Source organism: Artibeus jamaicensis, unplaced genomic scaffold, assembly GCF_021234435.1.
Source record: "Artibeus jamaicensis isolate MK-2021 breed Jamaican fruit bat unplaced genomic scaffold, CSHL_Jam_final scaffold_461, whole genome shotgun sequence".
Classification (NCBI taxonomy): domain Eukaryota; kingdom Metazoa; phylum Chordata; class Mammalia; order Chiroptera; family Phyllostomidae; genus Artibeus; species Artibeus jamaicensis.
This window is the reverse complement of record NW_026522045.1, coordinates 4,751,621-4,775,853: the sequence shown is the minus strand read 5'-3', so window position 1 is coordinate 4,775,853 and position 24,233 is coordinate 4,751,621.

Below are 24,233 nucleotides of genomic sequence, written 5' to 3'. Positions count from 1 at the left end.
TGAGACCAAGTATGTTGAAATAGGGCTAGTAGCTTTCCCCTCTGATGGAATTGCATGCTGCAGGGCATTCAGTGTGGTGAAAGTAACTCCTACTCAGAGCCAGGAATTGGCTTTGCTAGGGATTCAGGTTCTTGCTTTCTCAGGGTGGCTCACTGTTGGTTCCAGATGGGTACTTTACTCTTTGCAAGAGTGTGCTGAGCAGCTCTGGAGTTCAAGAGATAGATCAAAAGAGCCTCCCGTTAGGGGTAGAGGAATACTGAGATGCAGGTGATGACTAAACTTTCTTTCTCAATCTTTTCAAACTTTCATACTTTGAGAAATTTTCATACTTTGAGAGTCCTCACCTAAAGTTTCTCTTTATTCCTCCAGTGGAAATGCATCCAAGTGGAGGAGTCTGAGGCCTTGCAGGACTGCTCTGTGGAGTTTTCCCATTGGATATGGTGTCTGAAACTCTGCTGGAGGAGGATGGGCATGCCTTTTTCTTCCCAGGAGATTGTACTCTGCGAGATTATCTGTCTAGCTACTCAATTCCCAGCCCTCAGTCTTTGCAGGAGACACAGTCCAAAACTCTGTTCTATGTAGTACCTGGTTTGCTTGTGAGCTAAGCTGAGCAAGGCCCAGAAGCCCCCACTTTGTACCAATTTCTGATCATTCTGCTCTGCTGGTTTCAGGGGGATCAGACCCAAAGAACCAGCATGGCTTGGCATGGCTGGGAAAAGTTTAGAATTGCCCCTTTTGGAGTTTCTCTTTCTTTCCCCTTTGGAAATTCCCCCAGCAGGGGGTCTCCAACCTGTTAGGACTGTTCTGCAGAGTGTTCCCATTGGATGTAGTGTCTGCAACCCTGCAAAGGGGGGATGGGCAAACCTTTCTCTTCCCAAAGGTTTGTACTTTTTGTGGGGGTCTGCCTGGCTGCAAAGAATTTCAGGCACTCAACTCTTTCTCATCTAACTCCCAGCCCTCAGCCTTTGCAGAAGACAATGCAGAACTCAGTGTTCTGCACAGACCTTAACTTACTTGCAAGCTGAGCTGGGTGGGGCCCAGAAAATCCCTCATTGTGAAAATTTCTGAATTCCCTGCCCTGCTAGATTCAGTGGGAATGGACCTAGAGATACAGCATCCCTTGGCATCGCTGAGAAAATTCTCAATGAGAATGAGTGAAAACACAATTTTCCTATTCTGCAAGGTTTCCTCAACAGCTACACTATTAACACCATCATTAGCTTACACTTGGGGACAGAGCACCACTCATAGACTTAAGACTGGGGAAAGCGGTTTTCTTCCCCAAACCAATCAACAAGATTTCTATTCTGGCCTCCCCCCCTGTGTTGTGCCAGTCCCCAATTTCTGCCCAGTTGGTCTCAGTGGGAAAGAGATTTAGCATGACGTGGCATGGCTGAGAAAATTCTGAACAAGTCAAAAAGCAATTTTCCCATTCTGCAAGGTTCCTCTCCACAGCTGTATCAGCAGCAGCAATGCTAGCTCATGCTGGGGAGCAGGGTACAGCTCACAGACTTCAGACTGTGGAAACTGGCTTTCTTTCCCAAACCACTCAGCAGGACTTCTATTCTGGCCTCTTCCTTGTGTTCTATCAATGGCTGTTGTCTCTGCCCAGCTGGTCTCAGTGGGAAAGAACCCATAGATCCAGTATGGTTTGGCACAGCTGAGAGAAGTTCAAGAGAAGTTAAAAAGAAGCACTTCTCCCATTTTGTTAGATTTCTCTATGTAACTGCTTTCAATCTAGTCTCTTTGCTGACAGAGCAGCTGCATGTGAAATCCTTGCACAGCTGTGTTCCAGTTTCTTTTAAAAAGTCTCACCATGGCTGGTGTAGCTCAGTGGATTGAGCTCAGGCAGTGAACCAAAGGGACCCAGTTCAATTCCCAGTCAAGGCACATACCTGGGTTGCAGGCCAGGTCCCCAATAGGGGGTGCATAAGACCACACATTGATGTTTCTCTCCCTCCCTTCCCCTCTCTCTAGAAATTAATAAATAAAACCTTTAAAAAGTCTCTAAGCTGTACTAACTACAGTACTAAGTCACTATCTTGTTCTTTCACATACAGCCTCTGAAAAAAGCAAAATGTATCTCATGGTCATGGCTGGCTTCAACCTGCCGGTGCCTGTGACACACCCAGGTTGATTTAGGAGATTGAGTCACTATCGGGAGCTCTCCAGGTTGTTGCTACAGATAGGGAGGTGTTGCTTTTTCTGTGCATGCAACTTGGGTCTCCCAGACTTCATATATCATCCCAAGTTTCCCCCAATTAGGTTTGGGATCTCTTTGTGGAAATAAAACCCCTTCTCTGAGTGATGAGGGAGCTACAAACCTGATTTCTGTCTGGTCTTTCTGCTGCTGCAGGTGGCACACACTGGATATTTCCCCTTGAATTCATAAAAACTTTTTACCAGATGGTACAAAGCATCTTCTGTACTCCTTGGCCTTAAACCTTCACATCATCTTAGATTCTGTTGCTTTCTCAGGTTAAGTTTTGGAGGATGAGCTGAAAATCCAAGTTGGGGGCAAGAGCAAGTAACTCAGCTTCCATCTACTCAGCCACTATGTTCAAACCTCTCTCCTTCAATTTCAAATGATAGCCTCACTGGGTAAAGTAGCTTTGTTTGTAGTTCATTGCTTGTCATAACCTTGAATGTTTTATGCCAGTTTCTTCTGGCCTGAAAGGTTTGTGTTGAGAAATCAAATGACTGTCTAATGGAAGCTCCCTCGTAGGTAACTAACTGCCTTTCTCTTGGGGCTTTTAAAATTCTCTCTTTGTCTTTAAGCTTTGCCATTTTAATTATGATGTCTTGGTGTAGGCCACTTTGGGTTCATCTTGTTTGGGACTCTGTGCACTTCCTGACTTGTGCATCTTTTTCCTTCATCACATTAGGAATGTTTCTGGTCATTATTTTTTCAAACAGGTTCTTGATCCCTTGTTCTCTCTCTTCAAATTCTGATACCCTTATGATGTGTACACTGATACACTTCAAGTTGTCCCAATCATCCCTTAAACTATTCTCATTTTATTATTCTTTTTTCTTTTTGTTGCTCTGATTGGGTGTTTTATTCTACTTGTCTTACAAATGGCTAATTCCATCCTCTACTTCATCTAACCTACTTTTATTTCTCCCAGTCTATTATTTATTTCAGATATTGCATTCTTATTTTCAGACTGGTTCTTTTTTATGGTTTCTATGATTTTTGCCATGCTGTTGAATATCCTTATAATCATTACTTTAAACTATATACCTGATAAAATGCATGTGATGATATAATTTAGCTCTTCTGGAGAAGTATCTTGTTCTTTCATTAGGGCCTGTTTTTGTGTCTCTCCATTTTGGCTGCCTCTTTATATTTGTTTCTGTGTATTAAGTAGATCTGAAGACTCTAGTGTAGTCCTATTCTGATTCTGCCTGTGACTGGCCTTGGGTAAGGTGTTTGTGGCTATCAGTGATCCTCAGCTTTTGGCTCCCTCTGCTGGGTCTGGGTGTTTGCGGAAAGAACCAGGCTGCACAAAAAGCCTGGCTTTTACCAGCACCAGGACTGGGGCAGGGTCAGGCAAACTCCCAAAACTATCAGAGATCCATTATGCTTGCAGGCTTTCTGTTAGGTTAATCACTAAAGGTGCCTCCAGCTATACTCCTCAGCAGCCAGGCTTAAGCTGCACAGGGTGGGGTGAGAAAGATTCCTCAGGAAGGACTATTGCTTCCCCCCAAGCTAATGTCACACAGAGGGGAATATTCTACTCAAGAAACATTGCTTCTACAAGATGGGGAATGACTGATCACAGGGATCCTAGTGGTTGACCCTTCTGCTCTCTCGCCAGAGTCACCAACCCCATACTCTCTTTGTGTGGCTCTAGTGTGATCTGCCTTCCCTTTGCTGGAGCCCAAGGCAGTGGCTACAAACAAAATTTTGTGTGTAAGCTCTATAAGATGCTGTGTCTCTAGCCTTCTCTCCCTGGCAGACAGAAACTCCACTACTTTTCAAAGCTGTACGTTTGTTGGTTCCTTTACTGATTCTGGTGCTTTAGGCTGCAGAGCCCCGCTTGGGGTTTACACCCCACATTTCTCAGGGGGAACACCTTCAGTGCTGAAATATCCCTCTGGAACTTCAGCTGCCACACATGGGACCCTAGTTAGCCTTTTCATGACTCCACATTTTCTACCAGTCTCATTGTGTTGATGTGGTTTCTTTAGTAAGTTCTTGGTTATAAAGCATCTCGCAGCTAGTCTTCAGATAGGTATTCAGAATGATTTTTGTATAATGTAATTGTAATTTCAGTTTGTTCCTGGGAGGAGGTTAGTGTAGCTTCAACTTACTGTGATGCCCAAGAAAATTTTCCAATTAACTGAGAATATTCATTTATCTATAGAAAGGGCCTTTCAAATGTAAGAGAATCTCTTGGAAAACTCTCATTCAATAGAATGTTAGAATATAAACTTAATTTACAGAAATAAATCAATATCTTTAGTCTGTACAAGAAATCCATTGAAGACACATTGGAATAGAAGATTCTCTTTTTAAATTGTTGGTAAATTACAGCTGTCCCCATTCCCCCCATTACTCTCCCCTGCCCTTCCTACCCCCACCTCCCACTTTCAATCCTTTTCCCCATTGTCTTTGTCCATGAGTCCTTTATACATGTTTCTTAAATTGATCCTTCTCCTTCTTTCCCATGTTATGCCTCTCCCATATCCCCTCAGGTCCCTGTCAGTTTGTTCTTTATTTTCATGTATCTGGTTCTATTTTGCTCACTTATTTGTTTTGTTGATTAGGTTCCACTTAAAGTTGAGATCATATGGTATTTGTCTTTCACCACCTGGCTTATTTCACTTACCATAATACTCTCCAGTTCCATCCATGCTGATATGAAGGATATGAGTTCCTTCTTTCTTTCTGCTACATAGTATTCCATTGTATAATTGTACCACAGTTTTTTTAATCCACTCATTTACTGATGGGCACTTAGTCTGTTTCCAGCACTTGGCTATTGTAAATTGTGCTGCTATGAATGTTGGTATGCATAGGTTCTTTTGAATTAGGGTTTCAGAATTATTAGGGTATAATCCCAGCAGTGGAATTCCTGGTCAAAAGGCAGTTAAATTTATAGTTTTCGTTAGCAAATTCTATAGTGTTTTCCACAGTGGCTATACCAGTCTGCATTCCCACCAATAGCATACTAGGGACCTTTTTCTCCATAACCTCACCAGAACTTCTTGTTTGTTGATTTGTTTATAATGGCCATTCTGACAGGTGTGAAGTGGTATCTGTTTTTAATAGATGATGTTGGGAAAAAATAAAATTGGGTTCATATTTCACACCCTATAGCAGGTTAATCTCAAAGTGGTCAATGATTTAAATTTAAAGATAAATGAAAACACAAAAGTACTAGAACTAAAGAGGTGAATTCCTTTATAATCTTGGAGTGAGATAAGGCCTTTTTGTTTATGACTCAATATCTAGAAGCTATTAAAATATTGACAAATTTGGTTACAATAAATAAAGAAAAATACTTTTCATTGCAAAAAGCATCATAAGCAAAATAAAAAAGACAAACAGAAAATATTTGCAATTTATATTACAATAAAATAACTAAACTCTCATAGCAATTGAGAAGGAAAATACCCACAACTCTTTAAAAAATTGGCATAGGACATGAACAGACTTTTCTAAGAAATATAAAGATCTCTTAAAATATAAAGAAGATGGGAAAGAAGATGGCAGCCAAAGTAAGTGTGAGCTGAGCCCAGTTGTTCAAACATCTAACTGGCACACTTAGCTGATATTCCGAAGGACAAAGTAAACAGTCAAGAGAATCTGAGATTATATGAAATTTAGAAGCCAAAGTGCGCAGAGGATGCTTCAAAAGATGCAGTAAGGAGGATTTATAGGTAGACAGGGAAAGGCCCTGTACATGGGGCCAGAAACCATGGCTTCCACAGGGAAAACATAGGCAGGAATATTTAAAATAACCCATGCAGCAATATTTTCACCAATACACCCCCTATGGCAAAGGGAATAAAGGAGTGAATAACTAAGTGGGAATGCATCAAACTAAAAAGCTTCTGCATGGCAAAAGAAAACATCAAGAAAATGGAAAGGGAATCAACTGTATGGGAACACATAATTACCAGTGATTCCTCAGCAAGGGTTTGATCTCCAAAATATATAAAGAACTCACACGACTCTACTCCAGGAAGACAAACAATCCAATTAAACAATGGGTAAAGAACAAGCACTTCTCCAAGGAGGACATACAGAGGGCCCAAGACAAATGAAAAAAAATGCTCAAAATCACTAGCTATTAGAGATACACATATTAAAAGTACAATGAGGTACCATTTCACACTAGTCAGAATGATCATCATAATCAAATCAACAAACAAGTGTTGGTGAGGTTGTGGAGAAAAGGAAACCCTAGGAAACTGTTGGCAGGAATAGAGATTGTTACAGCTACTGTGAAAAACAGTGTGGAATTTCCTCAAGAAACAAAAAATGCAACTGCCTTTTGACCCAGCAATCCCACTACTGGTATTATACCCTAAGACTCTTGAAACACCAATCCAAAAGAACCTGTGCACCCTAATGTTCATAGCAGCACTATTTACAATAACCAAGTGCTAGAAACAGCCTAAGTGCTCCTCAGTAAGTGAGTGGATCAAAAAACTGTGGTACATTGACACAACATCATGCAGCAGAAACAAAAAACTCTTACCTTTCGCCATAGTATGGATGGCATTGGAGAGCATCATGCTAAGTGAAATAAGTCAGGTGGTGAAAGACAAGTAAGATATGATCTCATCTATAAGTGGAACCTAATCAACAAAACAAACAAATGAGCAAAGTAGAACCAAATACTTGGAAATAAGGAACAAACTGAAGGTGACCAGAAGTGAGGAGGGAGACAGATAATGCAGGAAAGAAGGGGAATGGCCAAGCAAAGGAACGCAAATAGAAGACTCATGGGCACAGATAATGCAGGGGATTGACTGTGGGAGTGGGGTGGATGGGGTAGGGGTGAGTAATGATGAAAAAGGTGGGAGAACTGAAACTGAACAATAAAATTTAGAAAAGTTTAAAAACAAGAACAGTAAGGGGAACGTGCCCCATTAGATAGTTGACATTCTTTAAAGCAACTTTCATTGAAATTAATTGGTACTAGCATGGAATCATATATACAGATAAAAGGGACAGAAAATAGCAAAAAATAAAATAAAAATACAATGCCTAATTTCATTCAGAATCACAGAAATTCAAATTAAAACTTTTCTGAAATACAAAATCTCATGGTCCATTTTGCAAGTATCCAAAATTTGACAGTATAGTCTGTTTATTAAGCTTTGGGGAAAAGGGCACAATTCCTATGAAGGGGATTCTGGGAATGTATATGATAATTACAGATCTATTTTCCCATTAACCTAAAATCCCATGTTTTTGAATCCATGGTATATCTATCCTATAGATATGTACAATGACATATATGGAAAGTGAACATTTTTAAGAAAACCCCAAACCTCACAGACAAACAAACAAAATCCAAATGCAGAAAAACCCCAAAGAAAACTATGACAAAAAACAAAGACTTCATTAATATAAAGAGATTTCCAGGATACATTTTTAGTGAAAATAAACTTAAGATAAAATCAGTATATAGTATACAATCTTTTGTGATATAGATAAGGGGAATAAAATGTGTATTTATATTTGCTTATACTTACCTAAAGAAATATTATAAAGACACAAAAAAAGCTATAAAGTGATCATATGTAGGAGACTGAGGATGGGAAAGAGGTGTATAAAGGGAAGGGTTTGTGTGAGACCTTTCAGAGTTTCCATATTATTGTATAATATTGTTTTTACCTTTGAACTATGTAAATATAGTACTGGTTGAAAAACTAAACAAGGCAAATAATCTTTTACTTGCACTGTGTCTATTTCCTCCTTTTTCCTTGTACTGTTTGACTGTGTGGTCTTTTAGCATGATAGTGTGTTAGTATTATTGAGTTATCCACAAATGCCAGAATCTGAAGGATACATTGTATAGGATTTTCCATTTCTCAAGAGAAAAACATTTTCTTGGGAGCCAGAGGCTTGGTTGCTGGCATCCTGGGAGCAGGAGAGAGGGAACAGGTGTTTGGGTCCTGCATTTAGCTTGCAATTTTTTATTTCATCTACTTGTTTTCAGGTCCACATCTACTTCTGTTTTTCATTAGGTCTGCATTGGATCAGTTTCTCCATACAATAAACCTTTGGTGATGGGCATAATTGTCTGGAATTTCAGGTTGTAATTCAACCACTTCATACATAGGCTTTCAACTAATTGCCCTGTATTAACCCTATGCCTCAACCTAGTTTTCTGAGGTGTTTGGAATCTGTGAGCTCTCATCCTGTAAGAATTCTTCAGAGTTAATCAGTTCTTTTCCTCTTTGTCCTCCTCCTAATTGTGGGAAATATACTAATACAAAATTTACCATTTTAATCATTTTTACATGTACCATTCAGTGGTATTTTAAGTATATTCACATTGCTGTGCAACTATCACCACCATCCATTTTCAGAACCTTTTCATTTTCCCAAAATGAAACTCTGTACTCATTAAATAATAACTCTCCATTTCCCTTCTTACAGACCCTGTTGGCAACCATTCTACTTTTCGTCTTTATGAATTTGACTACTCTAGGAAAGTCATGTAAGTGAAATCACATAATATTTGACCTTTGGTGTCTGGCTTGTTTCACTTAATATATCTTTAAGTTTTATCCATGTTATAGCATGTTCTTAGAGTTTCCTTTTTTTTAAAAAGTGAATCGTATTGGATTCTATGTATAGAACAACTTTATTTAGCCATTCATGTGTTGATAGACATTTGAATTTTTCCCGCCTATTGCAATTAATGCTACTTTAAACATTGAAAAATGAATGCATGTGTAAGTCCCTGGTTTCAAAACTTTTGGGTTTATTCCCAGTACTGAATATGCTGGATCATGTGGGTATTTGATGTTTAATTTCTTTTCTTTTTCTAAAAATTATTTTATTGTGCTCTGGCTGGTGTAGCTCAGTGGATTGAGCACACACCTGTGAAGCAAAGGGTCCCCGGTTCCATTCCCAGTCAGGGCACATGCCTGGGTTGCAGGCCAGGTTCTCACTAAGGGGTGCCTAAGAGGCAACCACACATTGTTTCTTTCCTACTCTTTCTCCTTCCCTTCCTCTCTCTCTAAAAATAAATAAAAATTAAAAAATATTTTATTGTTGTTCAATTACAGTTGTCTGCATTTCCCCCCACCATTCCCCCCACCCCAGCCAAACCCACCTCCCTCCCTTGCTTCCACACTCCCCCTTGGTTTTTTCTGTGTCCTTTACAGTAGTTCCCAAAACCCCTCCCCACATTGTTGACCTCCCCCTGGCTATTTTTAGATTGTTCTTACTTTCAATGTCTCTGGTTATATTTCATTTGCTTTTTAATTTTGCTGGTTATATTCCAGTTAAAGGGGAGATTATATGATATTTGTCCCTCACCACCTGGCTTACTTCATTTAGCACAATGCTTTCAATTTCCATCCATGCTGTTCCAAAGGGTAGGAGCTCCTTCTTTCTGTCTACTGCGTAGTATTCAATTGCATAAATGTACCATTGTTTTTTGATCCACTCATTTGCTGATGGACACTTAGGTTTCTTCCAGCATTTTGCTCTTGTAAATTGTGCTGCTATGAACATTGGGGTGCATAGGTTCTTTTGGATTGTTGTTTGTGTTCTTCGGCTATAATCCCAGCAGTGGAATTGCCAGTCAAAAGACGGTTCTATTTTTAGTTTTCTGAGGAAATTTCATACTGTTTCCCACAGTGGCTGCACCAGTCTGCATTCCACCAAAAGTGCACTAGGCTCCTTTTCTCTACATCTCTCCAACACTTGTTTGTTGATTTGTTTATGATGGCCATTCTGACTGGTGTGAAGTGGTATCTCATTGTGGTTATAATTTGCATCTCTGATGGTTAGTCATGCTGAGCATCTTTTCATATGTTTTGGGCCTTTTGTATGTCCTCCTTGGAGAAGTGTCTGTTCAAGTCTTTTGCCCATTTTTTATTTTTTTTGTCTTCCTGGAGTGGAGTCATGTGCATTCCTTACATATTTCGGAGATCAAACCTTGTTCGAGGCATCATTGGCAAATATGTTTTCCCATATAATTGGTTCTCTTTTCATTTTAATACTGTTTCCTTTATCCATGCAGAAGATTTTTAATTGGATGAAGTCCCATTTGTTTATTCTTTCCTTTATGTCCCTTGCTTAAAGGACATATCAGTGAGGAAGTTGCTGCATGGAATGTCTGAGATTTTCCAGCCAATTTGTTCCTCTAGGACTTTTATAGTGCCATGTTGTATAAAGGCTTTCAATCACCTCAAATTTATTTTTGTGTATTGTGTAAGTTGGTGATCGAGTTTCATTTTTTTTGCATGCATCTCTCCAGATCTCCCAACACCATTTGTTGAAGAGGCTATTTTTACTCCATTTTATGCTTCTTCCCCCTCTGTCAAATATTAATTGACCATAGAGACTTGGGTTTATTTCTGGGCTCTCTGTTCCATTGATCTGTGTCTGTTCTTATGCCAATACCGGGATGCTTTGATTACAGTTGCCTTGTAATGTGGTTTGATATCAGGTATTGTGATCCCTCTTACTTTGTTCTTCTTTCTCAAAATTGCTGCAGCTATTCAGAGTTGTTTGTGATTCCATATACATTTCTTAAATGTTTGTTCCATATCTCTGAATATTATATTGTTCTATATCTCTGAATACTATATTGGGTGTAGGTCTCTCATATATGGCCTTTATTATGTTGAGGAATGCTCCCTCTATATCCACTTTGCTGAGTGTTTTTATCATAAATGGATGCTATACTTTATCCAATCCCTTTTCTGCATCTATTGATATGATCATGTGATTTTAGTCTTTGCTTTTTTTTATGTGTATTACATTTATTGATTTGTAAATATTGTACCATTCTTGCATCTCTGGGATGAATCACACTTGGTCAACAATCTTTTCAATATATTGCTGGATGCAGTTTGCCTATATTTTGTTGAGGATTTTAGCGGCTATGTTCATCAGCAATATTGGCCTGAAATTTTTTCTCTTTGTTATGTCTTTATCTGGTTTTGGGATTAGGATAATGCTGGCTTCATAAATAGTTTGGGAGTCTTCCATCTTCTTGAATTTTTTTGAATAATCTGTGAAGCAAAGGGGTTAGTTGTTCCTTAATTGCTTTGTAAAATACTCCTGTGAAACCATCTGGTCCAGGGCTTTTGTGTGTTGGGAGATTTTTGATTACTGCTTCAATTTCTTCTGTTGTTATTGGTCTGTTCAGGCTTTCTGCTTCTTCTTCATTCTGTATTGGAAAATTACATTTTTCTAGAAATTTGTCCATTTCACCTACGTTTTCAACTTTTTGGCATACAGTTCTTTGCAGTAATATCTGTAATTCTTTGTATTTCTGTGGTATCAGTTTTTTTTTTTAGATTTTATTTATTTATCTTTAGAGAGGAAGGGAAGGAGAGAGGGAGGAAAACATCAATGTATGGTTGCCTTTCGTGCATCCCCTGCTTGGAAGTGGCCTGCAGGGAACTGGCCTGCAACCCCAGTATGTGCCCTGACTGGGAATCGAACCGCGATTGTCTGGTTCACAGGCCCGCGCTCAATCCACTGAGCTACACCAGCCAGGGCTTGTGGTATCAGTTTTAATCTCCCCTCTTTCATTTCTGACAGTGTTTATTTGGGTCCTCTCTGTCTTTTTTCATGATGAGTCAGCTTAAAGTCTTGTTGATTTTGCTTATCTTTTCAAAGAACCAGCTCCTGGATTTATTGATTGTTAGACTTGTGCTCTTTGTCTGCATGTCATTTAACTCTGCTCTGATCTTGGTTATTTCCTTCCTTCTACTTGCTCTGGGTTGTCTTTGTTGTTCTTCCTTGAGTTCTTGTAGTAGTAGTAGAGTTAGGTTGTTTGTTTGAAATGTTTCTATCTTTTTCAGGTAGGCCTGTACTGCTTGAGCTTCCCTCTCAAGACTGCCTTTGCTGTGTCCCATAAGTTTTGGACTGTTGTTAGTTCATTTTCACTAGTTTTCAGAAAGTTTTTTTGTTTCTTCCCTAATCTTATTCTTTTTTAAAATTTTTTTATTGATTATGCTGTTACAGTTGTTCTATTCCCCCTTTCATTCCCATCCACCCTACCCCCCATCCCCACCATTACCCCCCTTTAGTTTATGACCATGTGTCTAAAGTCCTTTAGATTCTATATTTCCCATGCCATTCTTGCCCCCCATCTATTTTCTATCTACTGTCTATGCTACTTATTTTCTGTACCTTCTCCCTCCTTCTCCTTCTCCCACTCCCCTGTTGCTAACCCTCCTTGAGATCTTCACTTCTATGTTTCCACTCCTGATCTAGCTGTCCTTTTAGTTTGCTTTCGTTTTAGGTGTGGTTGTTAATAACTGTGAGTTTGTTGTCCTTTCACTGTTCATGTTTCTTTAACTTCTTTTTCTTAGATAAGTCCCTTTAACATTTCATATAATAAGGGCTTGGTGATGATGAACTCCTTGAATTTGATCTTATCTGAGAAGCACTTTATCTGTCCTTCCATTCTAAATGAAAGTTTTGCTGGATACAGCAATCTTGGTTGTAGGTCTTTGGATTTCATGAGTTGGAATACGTCTTTTCATCCCCTTCTTGCCTACAAGGTCTCTTTTGAGAAATCCCCTGACAGTCTGATGGGAACTCCTTTGTAGGTGACTGTCCCCTTATCTCTTGCTGCTTCTAGGATTCTCTCCTTCATTTGAATCTTGGCTAATGTAATGATGATGTGTCTTGGTGTGTTCCTTCTTGGGTCCAACTTCTTTGGTACTCTCTGAGCTTCCTGGATTTCCTGGAAGTCTATTTCCTTTGCCAGATTGGGGGAATTCTCCTTTATTATTTGTTCAAATAAGTTTTCCACTGGTGGCTGTTTCTCTTCCCCTTCTGGTACCCCTATAATTCAGATGTTGGAGTGTTTAAAGATGTCCTGGAGGTTCCTAAGCCTCTCCTCATTTTTTTTTTTTTGATTCTTGTTTCTTCATTCTGTTCTGGTTGAATGTTCCTTTCTTTGTTCTGGTCCACTCCATTGATTTGAGTCTCAGTTTCCTTCCCATCACCATTGGTTCCCTGTGTATTTCCCTTCATTTCACTTAGTGTAGCCTTTATTTGTTCACCTAATTTTTGACTAAAATCAACCAGTTCTGTGAGCATCCTGATCACCAGTGTTTTGAACTGTGCATGTGATAGGTTGGCTATCTCTTTGTCACTTAGAAGTATTTTCTCTGGGGCTTGAGCTGTTCTTCTGCTGGAGCCATAATGTTTTGATCTGTTCGCACCTGTTACCTATGTGGGGCTTAGCCTTAAGTGTTCACCAGGGTGGGCAACCCAAGTCTCAAGATTGTGATGCTGTATGTGGGGGCGGGGTCTGAGAGGGAACTATTGCACTTTGCTGTGCTGTGTGTTGCACCTCAGTCCTTTTTGCCATTTTCTCCAAACAAACTGGGCCTTTCTGTTCTGATTTTCATATGGGTGTGCTTGTATGCATTGGAGGACCCGGTGGGTCTCTCCAATGAACTCTCCTGTGAGGCTGGGAGTCTCTCCCTGTGCTTCAACCTCCACATGTACTTTCAATCAGTGTTTTGAGGGTTTATTTACTCGCATTGAGATCCCTGAGTTGCACAATCTGTTTCACTCCCCAGTTATCTGCTTGCAAATGTGGGACCACTGCCTGGTCAGCCAGCCACTTTGTGCAGGGTGCCCCACTTCTCAATTGCCAACTCACTGGGTCTCCGTATTACCACCCCATGCCCTGGGTCTGCCTGGTGCTGTCTTGCATGCACAGGGTGCCCTACTCAGCTGGTATCACCACTTCCTGTGCGATGACCCCACTTCGCTCTGCTGCCTGACTCCGCCCTGCCTACCAGTCTGGATGAATGTGTGTATTTTAACTCCTTGGTTGTTGGACTTCCATAAAGTTCAATTTTCTCTCAGTTTTGGTTGTTACTTTGTTTCTAAATTGTTGTTGTCTTCATTTTCGTTGTTCAAGGAGATATAGTGTGTCTACCTATGCCTCCATCTTGGCTGGAAGTTCCCCTATTCTATGTTTTTTGATTAGAGCATTTAATCCATTTATATTTAAGGTTATTATTGATAGATACTTATTCATTGCCAATTCCTTACCTTTGTTCCTCTCCTCTTTTCCTTTCTTTCCTTAAAGCAGTCCCTTTAGCATCTCTTGACGATCTGGTTTGGTGGAAGTATATTCTTTTAGACTTCTTTTGTCTGGGAAGCTCCTTATTTGGCCTTCAATCTTGATTGAGAGCCTTGCTGGGTAAAACAGCTTTGCTTGCAGGCCTCTGGTTCTCATTACTTGGAATATTTCTTCCCATTGTCTTCTAGCTTGGAGCATTTCTATTGAGAAGTCAGCTGTTAACCTTATTGGGGCTTCCTTGTATGTAACTTCCTGTTTCTCCCTTGCTGCCTTTAAGATTCTGTTTATCCTAGAATTTTGCCATTTTAATGATAATGTGTCTTGAAGTGGGCCTCTTTGGGTTCTTCTTGATTGGGACTCTGTGTTTCCTGGTTTTGTGTGACTTTTTCTCTCATCAAATTAGGAAAGATTTCCATCATTACTTTTTAAAATAGCTTTTCTATTTCTTGCTCTTCTTCTCCTTATGGTATGCCTATTATACAGATATTATTCCATTTCATATTGTCTTGCATTTCTCTTTATCCATCTTCATTCTTTTTGAGCCTCTTTGTCTCGCTTTTTCTGGGTGTTTTTTTCTTTGTTCTCTTGCTCACTGATCCAATTTTCTGCTTCATTGATCCTGCTTTTGATTCCTTTTACTGTGTTCTTCAGTTGGGAAATTGTATTTCTCATTTTCTCTTGGCTTTTGTTGATAGTATCTATTTCCTTTTTCATGTTGATGTTGTTTGCAGTGAGTTTATTGTAGTTTCCCTGTAGTTTCTGGTAATTTTCTGTGAGCTCATTGAGCTTCCTGATAATTATTGCTTTGTACTCAATATCTGATAGTTGAGTCGCCTCTATTTCATTTAGCATTTTTTCTGAGGTTTTCTCCTTTCCTTTTATTTGTGGATTGTTTCTTTGTCTTCCCATTCTTTGTCTGACTCTTATTTGCCTCAGTTTCTTATATTGATCTGTTCTGGCTCCCTGGGTTTATGGTATGAAATTTTGTGGTAGAATACCTGTGACATTCAGTGCTGTAGTCTCCTTGATCTCCCAAGCTCACTGGTCTTGAGCTGTCATTTAGGTTGGTTCTGTGTTTGGCTTTGGGTTTTGGTTGTTTTGGGGTCTTTCTTTTGTGGGTCCTTCCCACCAGCTGGTGAAATGATAGTTACTTTGTTCACCACCTTTTGTATTCATTATGCTGATGAGAGCAGGTTGTGTTTAAGCTGGTTTTACAACTTTCGTGTGTACAAGGTTTTGAGGTTTCTCTCTTCCTCTTGTTCATTTGTTTGTTCTGGGTAATTTCTCCACTATTTAGTTGCATTTCCAAATAGGTCCTGGATTGAAGTTAGTGTGGCTTCCACTCCCTCCTTGACCTTCTTCTGTAGTTATTTGTTGGTGATTCCTTTGTTTGTGTGTTTCCTCTTCGAGCAGTTGTCCTGGTGTTCACAGCTTCCACCTCCTCTTTTTTGGTGATCAGTTGGAGGGGGAAGTTAAAATGGTTTAAGACATCAAAAGAGTATTCCATGACATTTATTGTAGCAGCTGTTAGAGGAGAGATAGGAGATCCTTTGGCTATGTACAGTGTTAATCACCCAACTAGCCACATTTTAGAAAGGATGGAAAAAAAGTCAAGACTCTTGTTAGGGAGGGAAGGATTGTGAGATGGATCTAGAGGGCAGTGAGGTTCTGGGAGGTCAAATTCTGAGGTAAGGTGAGAGTAAGGGATAATAAATAGGTGTAGTGTTTGAGCAAATAGAGTTAACCACTACAGTAATAGAGTTCAGGAAACTGAAGTGAGACAAGATCTGGGAGTGGTGTTGTGTGGTATTTACAATTGTATGGAACAGCTCTTATTTACAATAATATTAGAGCAACAATCATATGACAGAATCTATGTGATCCGGATAACATGAATGGGGGTGTAGAACTTTGAGTATTGTGCTAAAGGAACACAGTGACATGAAGGATAGTCAATTAGCAATAGACTGTGGAAGAGAGAACAGGGGGAAACCTGTGAAATGATACAATATATATAACCAGCCAAGGCAAAGAAGACTATATAGAAAGAGGAGAAATACAAAGATACTATAAAAATAAAGGATATAAGAATAATGAAAAAAATACAAATATGCAATAACTTGCAGGTTCTCTGTAATAGCAAAGTGAAATTTGTCTCACTGTCTCAGCTTTTGAAATGCCCCCTCTTTGGGTCCACCTCTGGTCTTTTCACTGTTCCATGTTATTTTGTTTCACTTGTAGGTATTTAAAAAAGAAGTAACCCTGACTAGTATAGCTCAGTAGATTGAGTGTGGGCCTGTGAACAAAATAACTGGTTTGATTCCCAGTCAGGGCACATGCCTGGGTTGCTGGCCAGTTCCTAGCAGGGGATGCATGAGGGGCAACTATCCACTGATATTTCTCTCCCTCTCTCCTTCCCTTCCCCTATAAAAATAAATTAAAAAAATATTTTAAAAAAGAAGCAGAAGAAGAGATAAAATTGGAAAGAAAAGAAGAAGGAATTAAACAAGAAAGAAGGAGAGAGAGGAAAAAGGAACCAAGATATGAAACAATAACAAAAATTAAAAAAATTAAAAAATTAATGAAAAAAAAAAGCCTCTTGCTAGTTTCAAACTGGCCATACTGGTTTTTCTGGTCTTGCTGGCTGCAGCAGGCTGAAGGGCTATCCTCTCTTCCCAATGCACATTTAGTCAGCCTTTTGTGTACTCTCCCCAGAGCTAGCCTGGAGCCTCTACACAGGACATTGCATGTGGGATCCAGGCCTTCCTCAGAACACACTCTATCTGGGATTACCACTGTGGGCTCTGAACCTTCTGCAGACCACACTCTCCAGGTTGTGGGCATGCACACTCAACCAGGCTGCCTCCGGCCCCACAGGTTCTGGCGTGCACCCTTCCCAGTGCTTTTGGGGGCATGCAGGGCTTCCTATGATACCTGGGGAGTGCTACCTGGCTGGGTTGGGGGAGGCCAGAGCAATTGCTTCAGGAGAATTCCCCAAACAGTGTCTCATTTTTCAGTTTTTCTTTTTTAGAAATTCCTCCTACTCAAGCCTGCCACTCCATACAGGGGCCTGGCCTCTCACACAGCCCAATTTTCCAGCCACACTGAGGACTACTGGGGTCAGGGCCCGTAATGGAGTGACTCTCACCTCTCCTCAGCGGGCATCCACAGACTCCATGGGTGCTCACAGTCCCTGTATGTTTGCCACTTAGTCCTTATTCCCCTCTCTGTGACTTTAAGCAACCACGTCTCCCCCTATGCTGCTCAAACCTTGTTTGGCAGGGGAGGGAGCAGTTGACCCAGTTCTATCCCAATATCCCTGTGGCAGACCCATTGAGTGCTGGGCCTGGGGCTGCAGCTGCCCTGGTCTCCAAGCTGGTTCCTGGGACCTTATTGTCCTGAAGCACTCTCCTTATCATCTGGTTTTTCAATGTCCACTACAATTTTTGGTCTCCTATTTTCATATATGCTGGGGTACTGTTGGCTGTTTGCTTTGTTCCTCTGTAGATCAGCTAGGTTTTTCTCCTGTGTGTTGGGGGTGGTGGAATCTGCTCTCTCCTACCTCGTCACCATCTTCCCCTCTATCTAATTTTGACTTTTTAGTTAGGTGAGCAACATCTTAACCCTGTGGGGAAAAAAGAATAAAAAATACAAATAAGAAAAGCAAATAAAAAATAGAATCATAAATAAAATGAGCACAATGAACATCTTTTGCAGAAATGTCTTTTGAATGAAGCAAGAGAACCCAAAATGAAAACCCTCACTCAATTTCTGTTACTAGCTCAGTACTACATATTTTGAGATATCATGTTCATTTTCCTATTTAAAATTATTCTCCTCATATTTATGAATTAAAATGACTGTCTTGTAACATGTTAGCAGCTATCAAATTCACTTTTTGTACTATAGTTTTCTTGTATCCTCTACCAGTAGCTTACAATTTGGTCAATAAATTTTCATTTCAAAAATGGATTATTTTATTTACTTTTGATTTTATTTTTATTTACTTTCATTTTTTCATATCTTACATTTATCTATAAGAATTAGGTGTTCAAATACTGGCCAAGATGGAGGCATAGGTAGATATACTTTGCCTCCTCATAAAACCAAAACAAGAACAACAAAAAATTTAAAAACAAAAAAAAACTACTAGAACTGTCAGAAAATTGAACTGTATTGAAGTCTGACAACCAAGGAGTTCAAGAAGAAACATTCATTCAGATTGGTAGAAGGGGCAAAGACAGGCAGCCAGGCCAGCTGGGCACATGGCAAGGTTGCAGATGGTGGACCAAGCAGTTCCACATTTATGTGAAGATAAACTGGGAGGAACAACTGGGGAGCAAGACAGACCACATGAACCAGGGTTCTGGAATGAGGAAATAAAGCTTCAAAAACTCCGACTAAAAAAACCTGTGGGAACTATGGCAGTGGGAGAAACTCCAAGCCTCACAGAAGAGTTTGTTGGAGAGACCCCCAGGGTCCTAGAATGTAAACAAGCCCACACACCTGGGAATCAGCTCCAGAAGGGCCAATTTTCATGTGAGAAGTAGGGGAAGTGGCTGAAAGCTGGCTGAGCCAAGCAGGTGGAAATGTCCCCTTTCAGACCTCTCCCCCACATAAGTGCCACAAGAGAGCTAGGCGGGTTGCCTTGCTCTGGTATTACCTAAGGCTGCAACCCTTACAAAGTAACAGGTGTACTGAGACAAAAAATGGCCCAAATGAAAGAACAGATCAAAGCCCCAGAAAAAATACAGCTAAGTGAGGAAGAGGTAACCAGCTTATCAGATGCAGAGTTGAAAACACTGGTAATCAGGATGTTCACAGAATTGTTTGATTATGGTCACAAAATAGAGGAAAAAGTGAAAGCTATGAAAAGTGAAATAAAAAAAATAGACAGGGAACCAACAGCGAAGGGAAGGAAACCAGGACTCAAATCAATGTTTTGGAGCAGAAGGAAGAAATAAACACTCAACTAGAACAGAATGAAGACACAAGAATTTTAAAAAATGAGGAGAGGCTTAGGAACATCCAGGACAACTTTAAAATTTCAACATCTGGAGGAGGAGGCAAGATGGTGACAGAGTATGTCTGAGCAGATTCCAATTCCTGGTACACAAGGGAAAGAATCTTGTATGATCTGCAAAGGAGAAGCTAGGCAGCCAGCAGTTGCTCAGCATATATGAAAATAAGGGACCAGAAATCTTCACAGTCATGGAGGATCCAGACAGTAGGGAGACTGCAGTGGTACAGTAGAGTCTCAGGATGGAGCAAAGACAGGAACAGCAGGGACTTTGGGGAGGTGCACAGTCTGGGGACCAGTGCCTGGTGCTCAGTGCACCTGGGTGGATGCTGAGCATGCCTGGTAGGCCACCCAGTGCTCTGGACCAGCTCCTGATGCATCTCCCTGGGATTCCTGGGAGGCCCGGGCCTGCCAAAGGGACCAGAACAAAGACAGGAGCAGAAGGGTCTTCCACTGGATCACAGTCCGGGGACTAGTACCCGGTATGCAGTGCGACTTGACGGGTGCCCAGCATGTCTAGGTTGGCGCCCAGCCCTCAGACCCTAAGACCGGCTTCCAGTGCATCTTCCTGGACTCTTTGGGAGCCCTGGGCCTGCTGAAGGGTCCTTGGTAGAAAACTGGGACTCTCAGCTCCCTCCCTTTCCAGCCAAGCAAGGTTGGGCACTGGGAGAGACTTGTTTGCTAGAGTTTGCAGAGAGGGTGCTAAGGATAAAGGGCCTCAGCCGCAGACTCTGTGGTCGCCAGGCCCGGAGAACTGAGAGGCACAGTGTGGGGCTCTCAGCCTGACTCCAATAGATACAGCCCCCTGGTCTGCTCTCCACCAAGCCTGGCAGTGAACCGGAGGTTGGGCAGAGGGCCTGGAGTTCCCCCCACAGAACTGGGACAGGACTGTGCTCCATCCTGGATCCCATGGGAACCAGGCAGCCTGGCCAGTGCAGGCACCCGTGTGCCCCACAACCGAACCCACGGTGGAAACCCCTGGGAATAGAGCGCTGTGGGGAAGTCCTAGATCCCCATCCTAGGGAGGTGGGGAGAGGCGCCAACTTGGCTCCTGAGAGAGGGCTCCCAGAAAGAACACATTAATTGCCCCTCAGCCAGCTGCAGCCAGAAAACCCAGTTTGGCCAGTTTGAAACCAACAAGCGAAGTTTCCTCTTTTCTTCTTTTTTTGCTCTTTTTAAGTAATCTGTTATTTTTTAAATTTTATTATTGTTTTATCTTTCGATACTTTTTTCCTCTTTCTGTTTTATTACTTCTTCCTTTCTTTCTAAACTTATCACTCTTTCCCCCATTCTCCCGCCCTTTTTTTTCTTTTCTATTCTTTCTTTTACCCACAAGAGACACAATCAACTTGAAACTGAAAAGACTTGAGCTGGACCCAAAGAGGAGGCTTCACAACAGTAGAGTCAGAGACACAAATTTTACTTTGCTGAAGCCACAAGCTGCTGCATATTGGTATAATTATTATTTTTTTCCATTATTCACATGTCTTTTATATTTTAATAATATCTTCATATTCCTCCTCTGTCTGTATAGGTTTCTTTGCCTTGGCTATTTATATTGTATCATTTGACAGGTTTCCCTTGTTCTCTCTTACACAGTGTATTGATAATTATCTATTCTTCACGTCACTTGTGTTCCTTTAGCATACTACCAAAAGTTCCATACCCCTTATTCAGACAGAACACATAGAGTCTGTTATATAATTGTTTCTCTAATATTATTGTAAATGATAGTTGTTCCATACAACTTTAAATACTTCACAACAGATCTCCCGGATCTTAGTTCACTTCACAGTTTTCTGAATTCTATTACTGGAGTAATCAACTCTATTTTCTCATACACTACTCCTATTTACTACCCTTGACTCTCACCTTACCCCAGAATCTGACTGACCCCAAACTCACCGCTTTCTAGATCCAACTCACTAGCCTTTCCTCTTCAACAAGAAGCTTGTCTGGTGTCCATCCTCTTGTATAAGTGGCAAGTTGAGTTGAAGATTACAGTTAACACTACATATAGCCTAAAGATCTTCTATCTCTTCTCCACTGGCTGTGACTGTAAATATCATAAAGCACTCTCTTACTGTCATAAACCATTGTGCCTCCCCCTCCAATTGATCACAAAAATAAAATGGAGTAGGTGGAAGCAGAGAATGACAGAATAACCTAAAGAGACTGCACCACAGAATTTCACAGACATTCCACCACAGAAGTTCACACCATAAACCCAGGGAGTCAGAACAGATCAATTTAAGAAGCTGAGGCTAACAAGAAAAGTCTCACAAACAATGAGAAGACAAAGAAACAATCCCCAAATAAAATGTGGAAGCCTCAGAAAGAATGTTAGATGAAATAGAGTCAAGTCAGCTATCAGGTACTAAATTCAAAGCACTGGTTAACAGGAAGTACAAAAACCTCACAATGAGCTACCAGAAACTACAGGGGAGCTACAACGCTCTCACCACACACTACATCAACATGAAAAAGGAAATAGAAACTACCAGCAAGGGACAATAGAAAATGAAGAATAAAATTTCTGCATTGAGGAACAGAGTTGAAGAAATCAAAAGCAGAATCAATGTGGTAGAAAATCGGATCAGCGAGTTGGAGGACAAGGTAGAAAAAAAAAAACTCCCAGAAAGAGCAAGAAAAGGAAAAGAGGCTCAGAAAGAATGAAGAGGGATTAAGAGAACTGCAAGACAATTTATAATATCCGAATAATAGGAATACCAGAAGGAGAAGAAGAACAAGAAATAGAAAACCTATTTGACACAATAATGAGGGAAAACTTCCCTACTTTGATGAGAGAAAAAGCCACACAAATCCAGGAATCACAGAGAGTCCCAATCAAGAGAAACCTGAAGAGGTTCACTTCAAGAAACATCATCATTAAAATGGCAAAAATCCAAGACAAAGAGAGAATCCTAAAGGCAGCAAGGGAGAAAAAGAAAGTAACATAAAAAGGGAGTCCCAAAAAGGTTAGCTACTGACTTCTCAATGGAAACACTCCAACCAAGAAGACAATGGCAAGAAATATTCCAAGTAATGAGAACCAGAGGCCTGCAACCAAGGATACTTTACCCAGCAAGGCTCTCAGTCAAGATAGAAGGCCAAATAAAGTGCTTCCAAGAAAAAAGAAATCTAAGAGAATATGCCTCCACCAAATCAGCTCTGCAAGAGATGCTAAAAGGACTGCACTAAGGAAGGTAAAGAAAGACTGACAGGAACACAGGTAAAAAAATAGCAATGAATAAGTACCTATCAATAATAACCTTAAACATAAATGGATTAAATGCTCCAATCAAAAGACATAGAATAGGTGAATGGATAGGAAAGCATAACCCACACATATGCTGCCTACAAGAGACCCACCTCAGGACAAAAACCATCACAGACTAAAAGAGAAGGGCTGGAAAAAACCTTGCAAGCAAGTGGACAAGAAAAAAAAAATCTGGGGTAGCAATACTCATATCAGACAAAATAGACTTCAAAAAAAGGATCATAAAGAGAGACCCAGAAGGTCACTTCATAATACTCAAGGGAAGAATCCACGAAGAATACATAAACATTGTAAATGTATATGCATCCAACATAGGAGCACCTAAATATATCAAAAAAAATATTAGAGGACTTCAAGAAAGATATTGAAAGCAACACAGTTATAGTAGGGGATTTCAATACCCCACTGTCAAAAATGGACAGATCTTCCAAACAAAATATCAACATGGATATTGTGACATTGAACAATGCCCTAGATGAAATAGATTTAACTGACATATATAGAGCCCTTCATCCCCCCAAAACTGAATACACATTCTTATCTAATGCACATGGAACATTTTCAAAGATAGACCACGTGATAGGACAAAAATGAGCCTCAAAAATTTCAAGAAAATTGATATCATCCCAAGCATTTTCTCCAACCACAAGGGACTGAAACTGGAAACCAATCCTGAAGGAAAAAAGTCAAACACTCAAAATCATGGAGATTGAATGGCGTGATATTAAACAACAAATGGGTTAAGAATTAAATTAGGGAAGAAATCAAAAAGTTTCTGGAAACAAATGAAAATGATCTCACAACAACCCAAAACTTATGGGACACAGCAAAGGCCATCCTGAGGGGGAAGTTCATAGCATTACAGGCTTACCTAAAGAAGAAAGAAACATTTCAAACAAACAACCTAACCCTACACCTACAAGAACTCGAGGAACAAAAACAAAGACAGCCAAGAGAAAGTAGAAGGAAGAAAACAACCAAGATCAGATCAGAATTAAATGACATAGAGACTAAAAGCACAATTCTAGGGATCAATGAATCCAGAAGCTGGTTTTTTGAAAAGATAAACAAAGCAGACAAGCCTTTAAGTAGGCTCATCAAGAAAAGAAGAGAGAGGACACAAAAAAACACAATCAGAAATGAAAGAGGAGAGATTACAACTGATATAACAGAAATAGAGGATATTGTAAGAAATTACTATAAAGAACTATATGCCAAGAAATTTGAAAACCTAGATGAAATGGACACATTTCTAGAAAAATATATTCTTCCAAAACTTAATGAAGAAGAAACGGAAAACCTGAACAGACCAATAACAGGAGATGAAATTGAAGCAGTAATCAAAAAACTCCCATCACACAAACGCCCTGGACCAGATGGTTTCACAGGAGAAGTCTACAAAGCATTTAAGGAAAGCTAAACCCTATTCTCCACAGACTATTCAAAAAATCCAAAATAATAAAAAACTTCCAAACTCTTTTTATGAAGCCAGAATCATCCTAATTCCAAAACCAGATAGAGATACAACAAAGAAAGAGAACTTCAGGCCAATATCGCTGATGAACATAGACATTAAAATTCTCAACAAAATATTGGCAAATCACATCCAACAATATATTAAAAAGGTCATACACCATGACCACGTGGGCTTCATCCCAGGGATTCA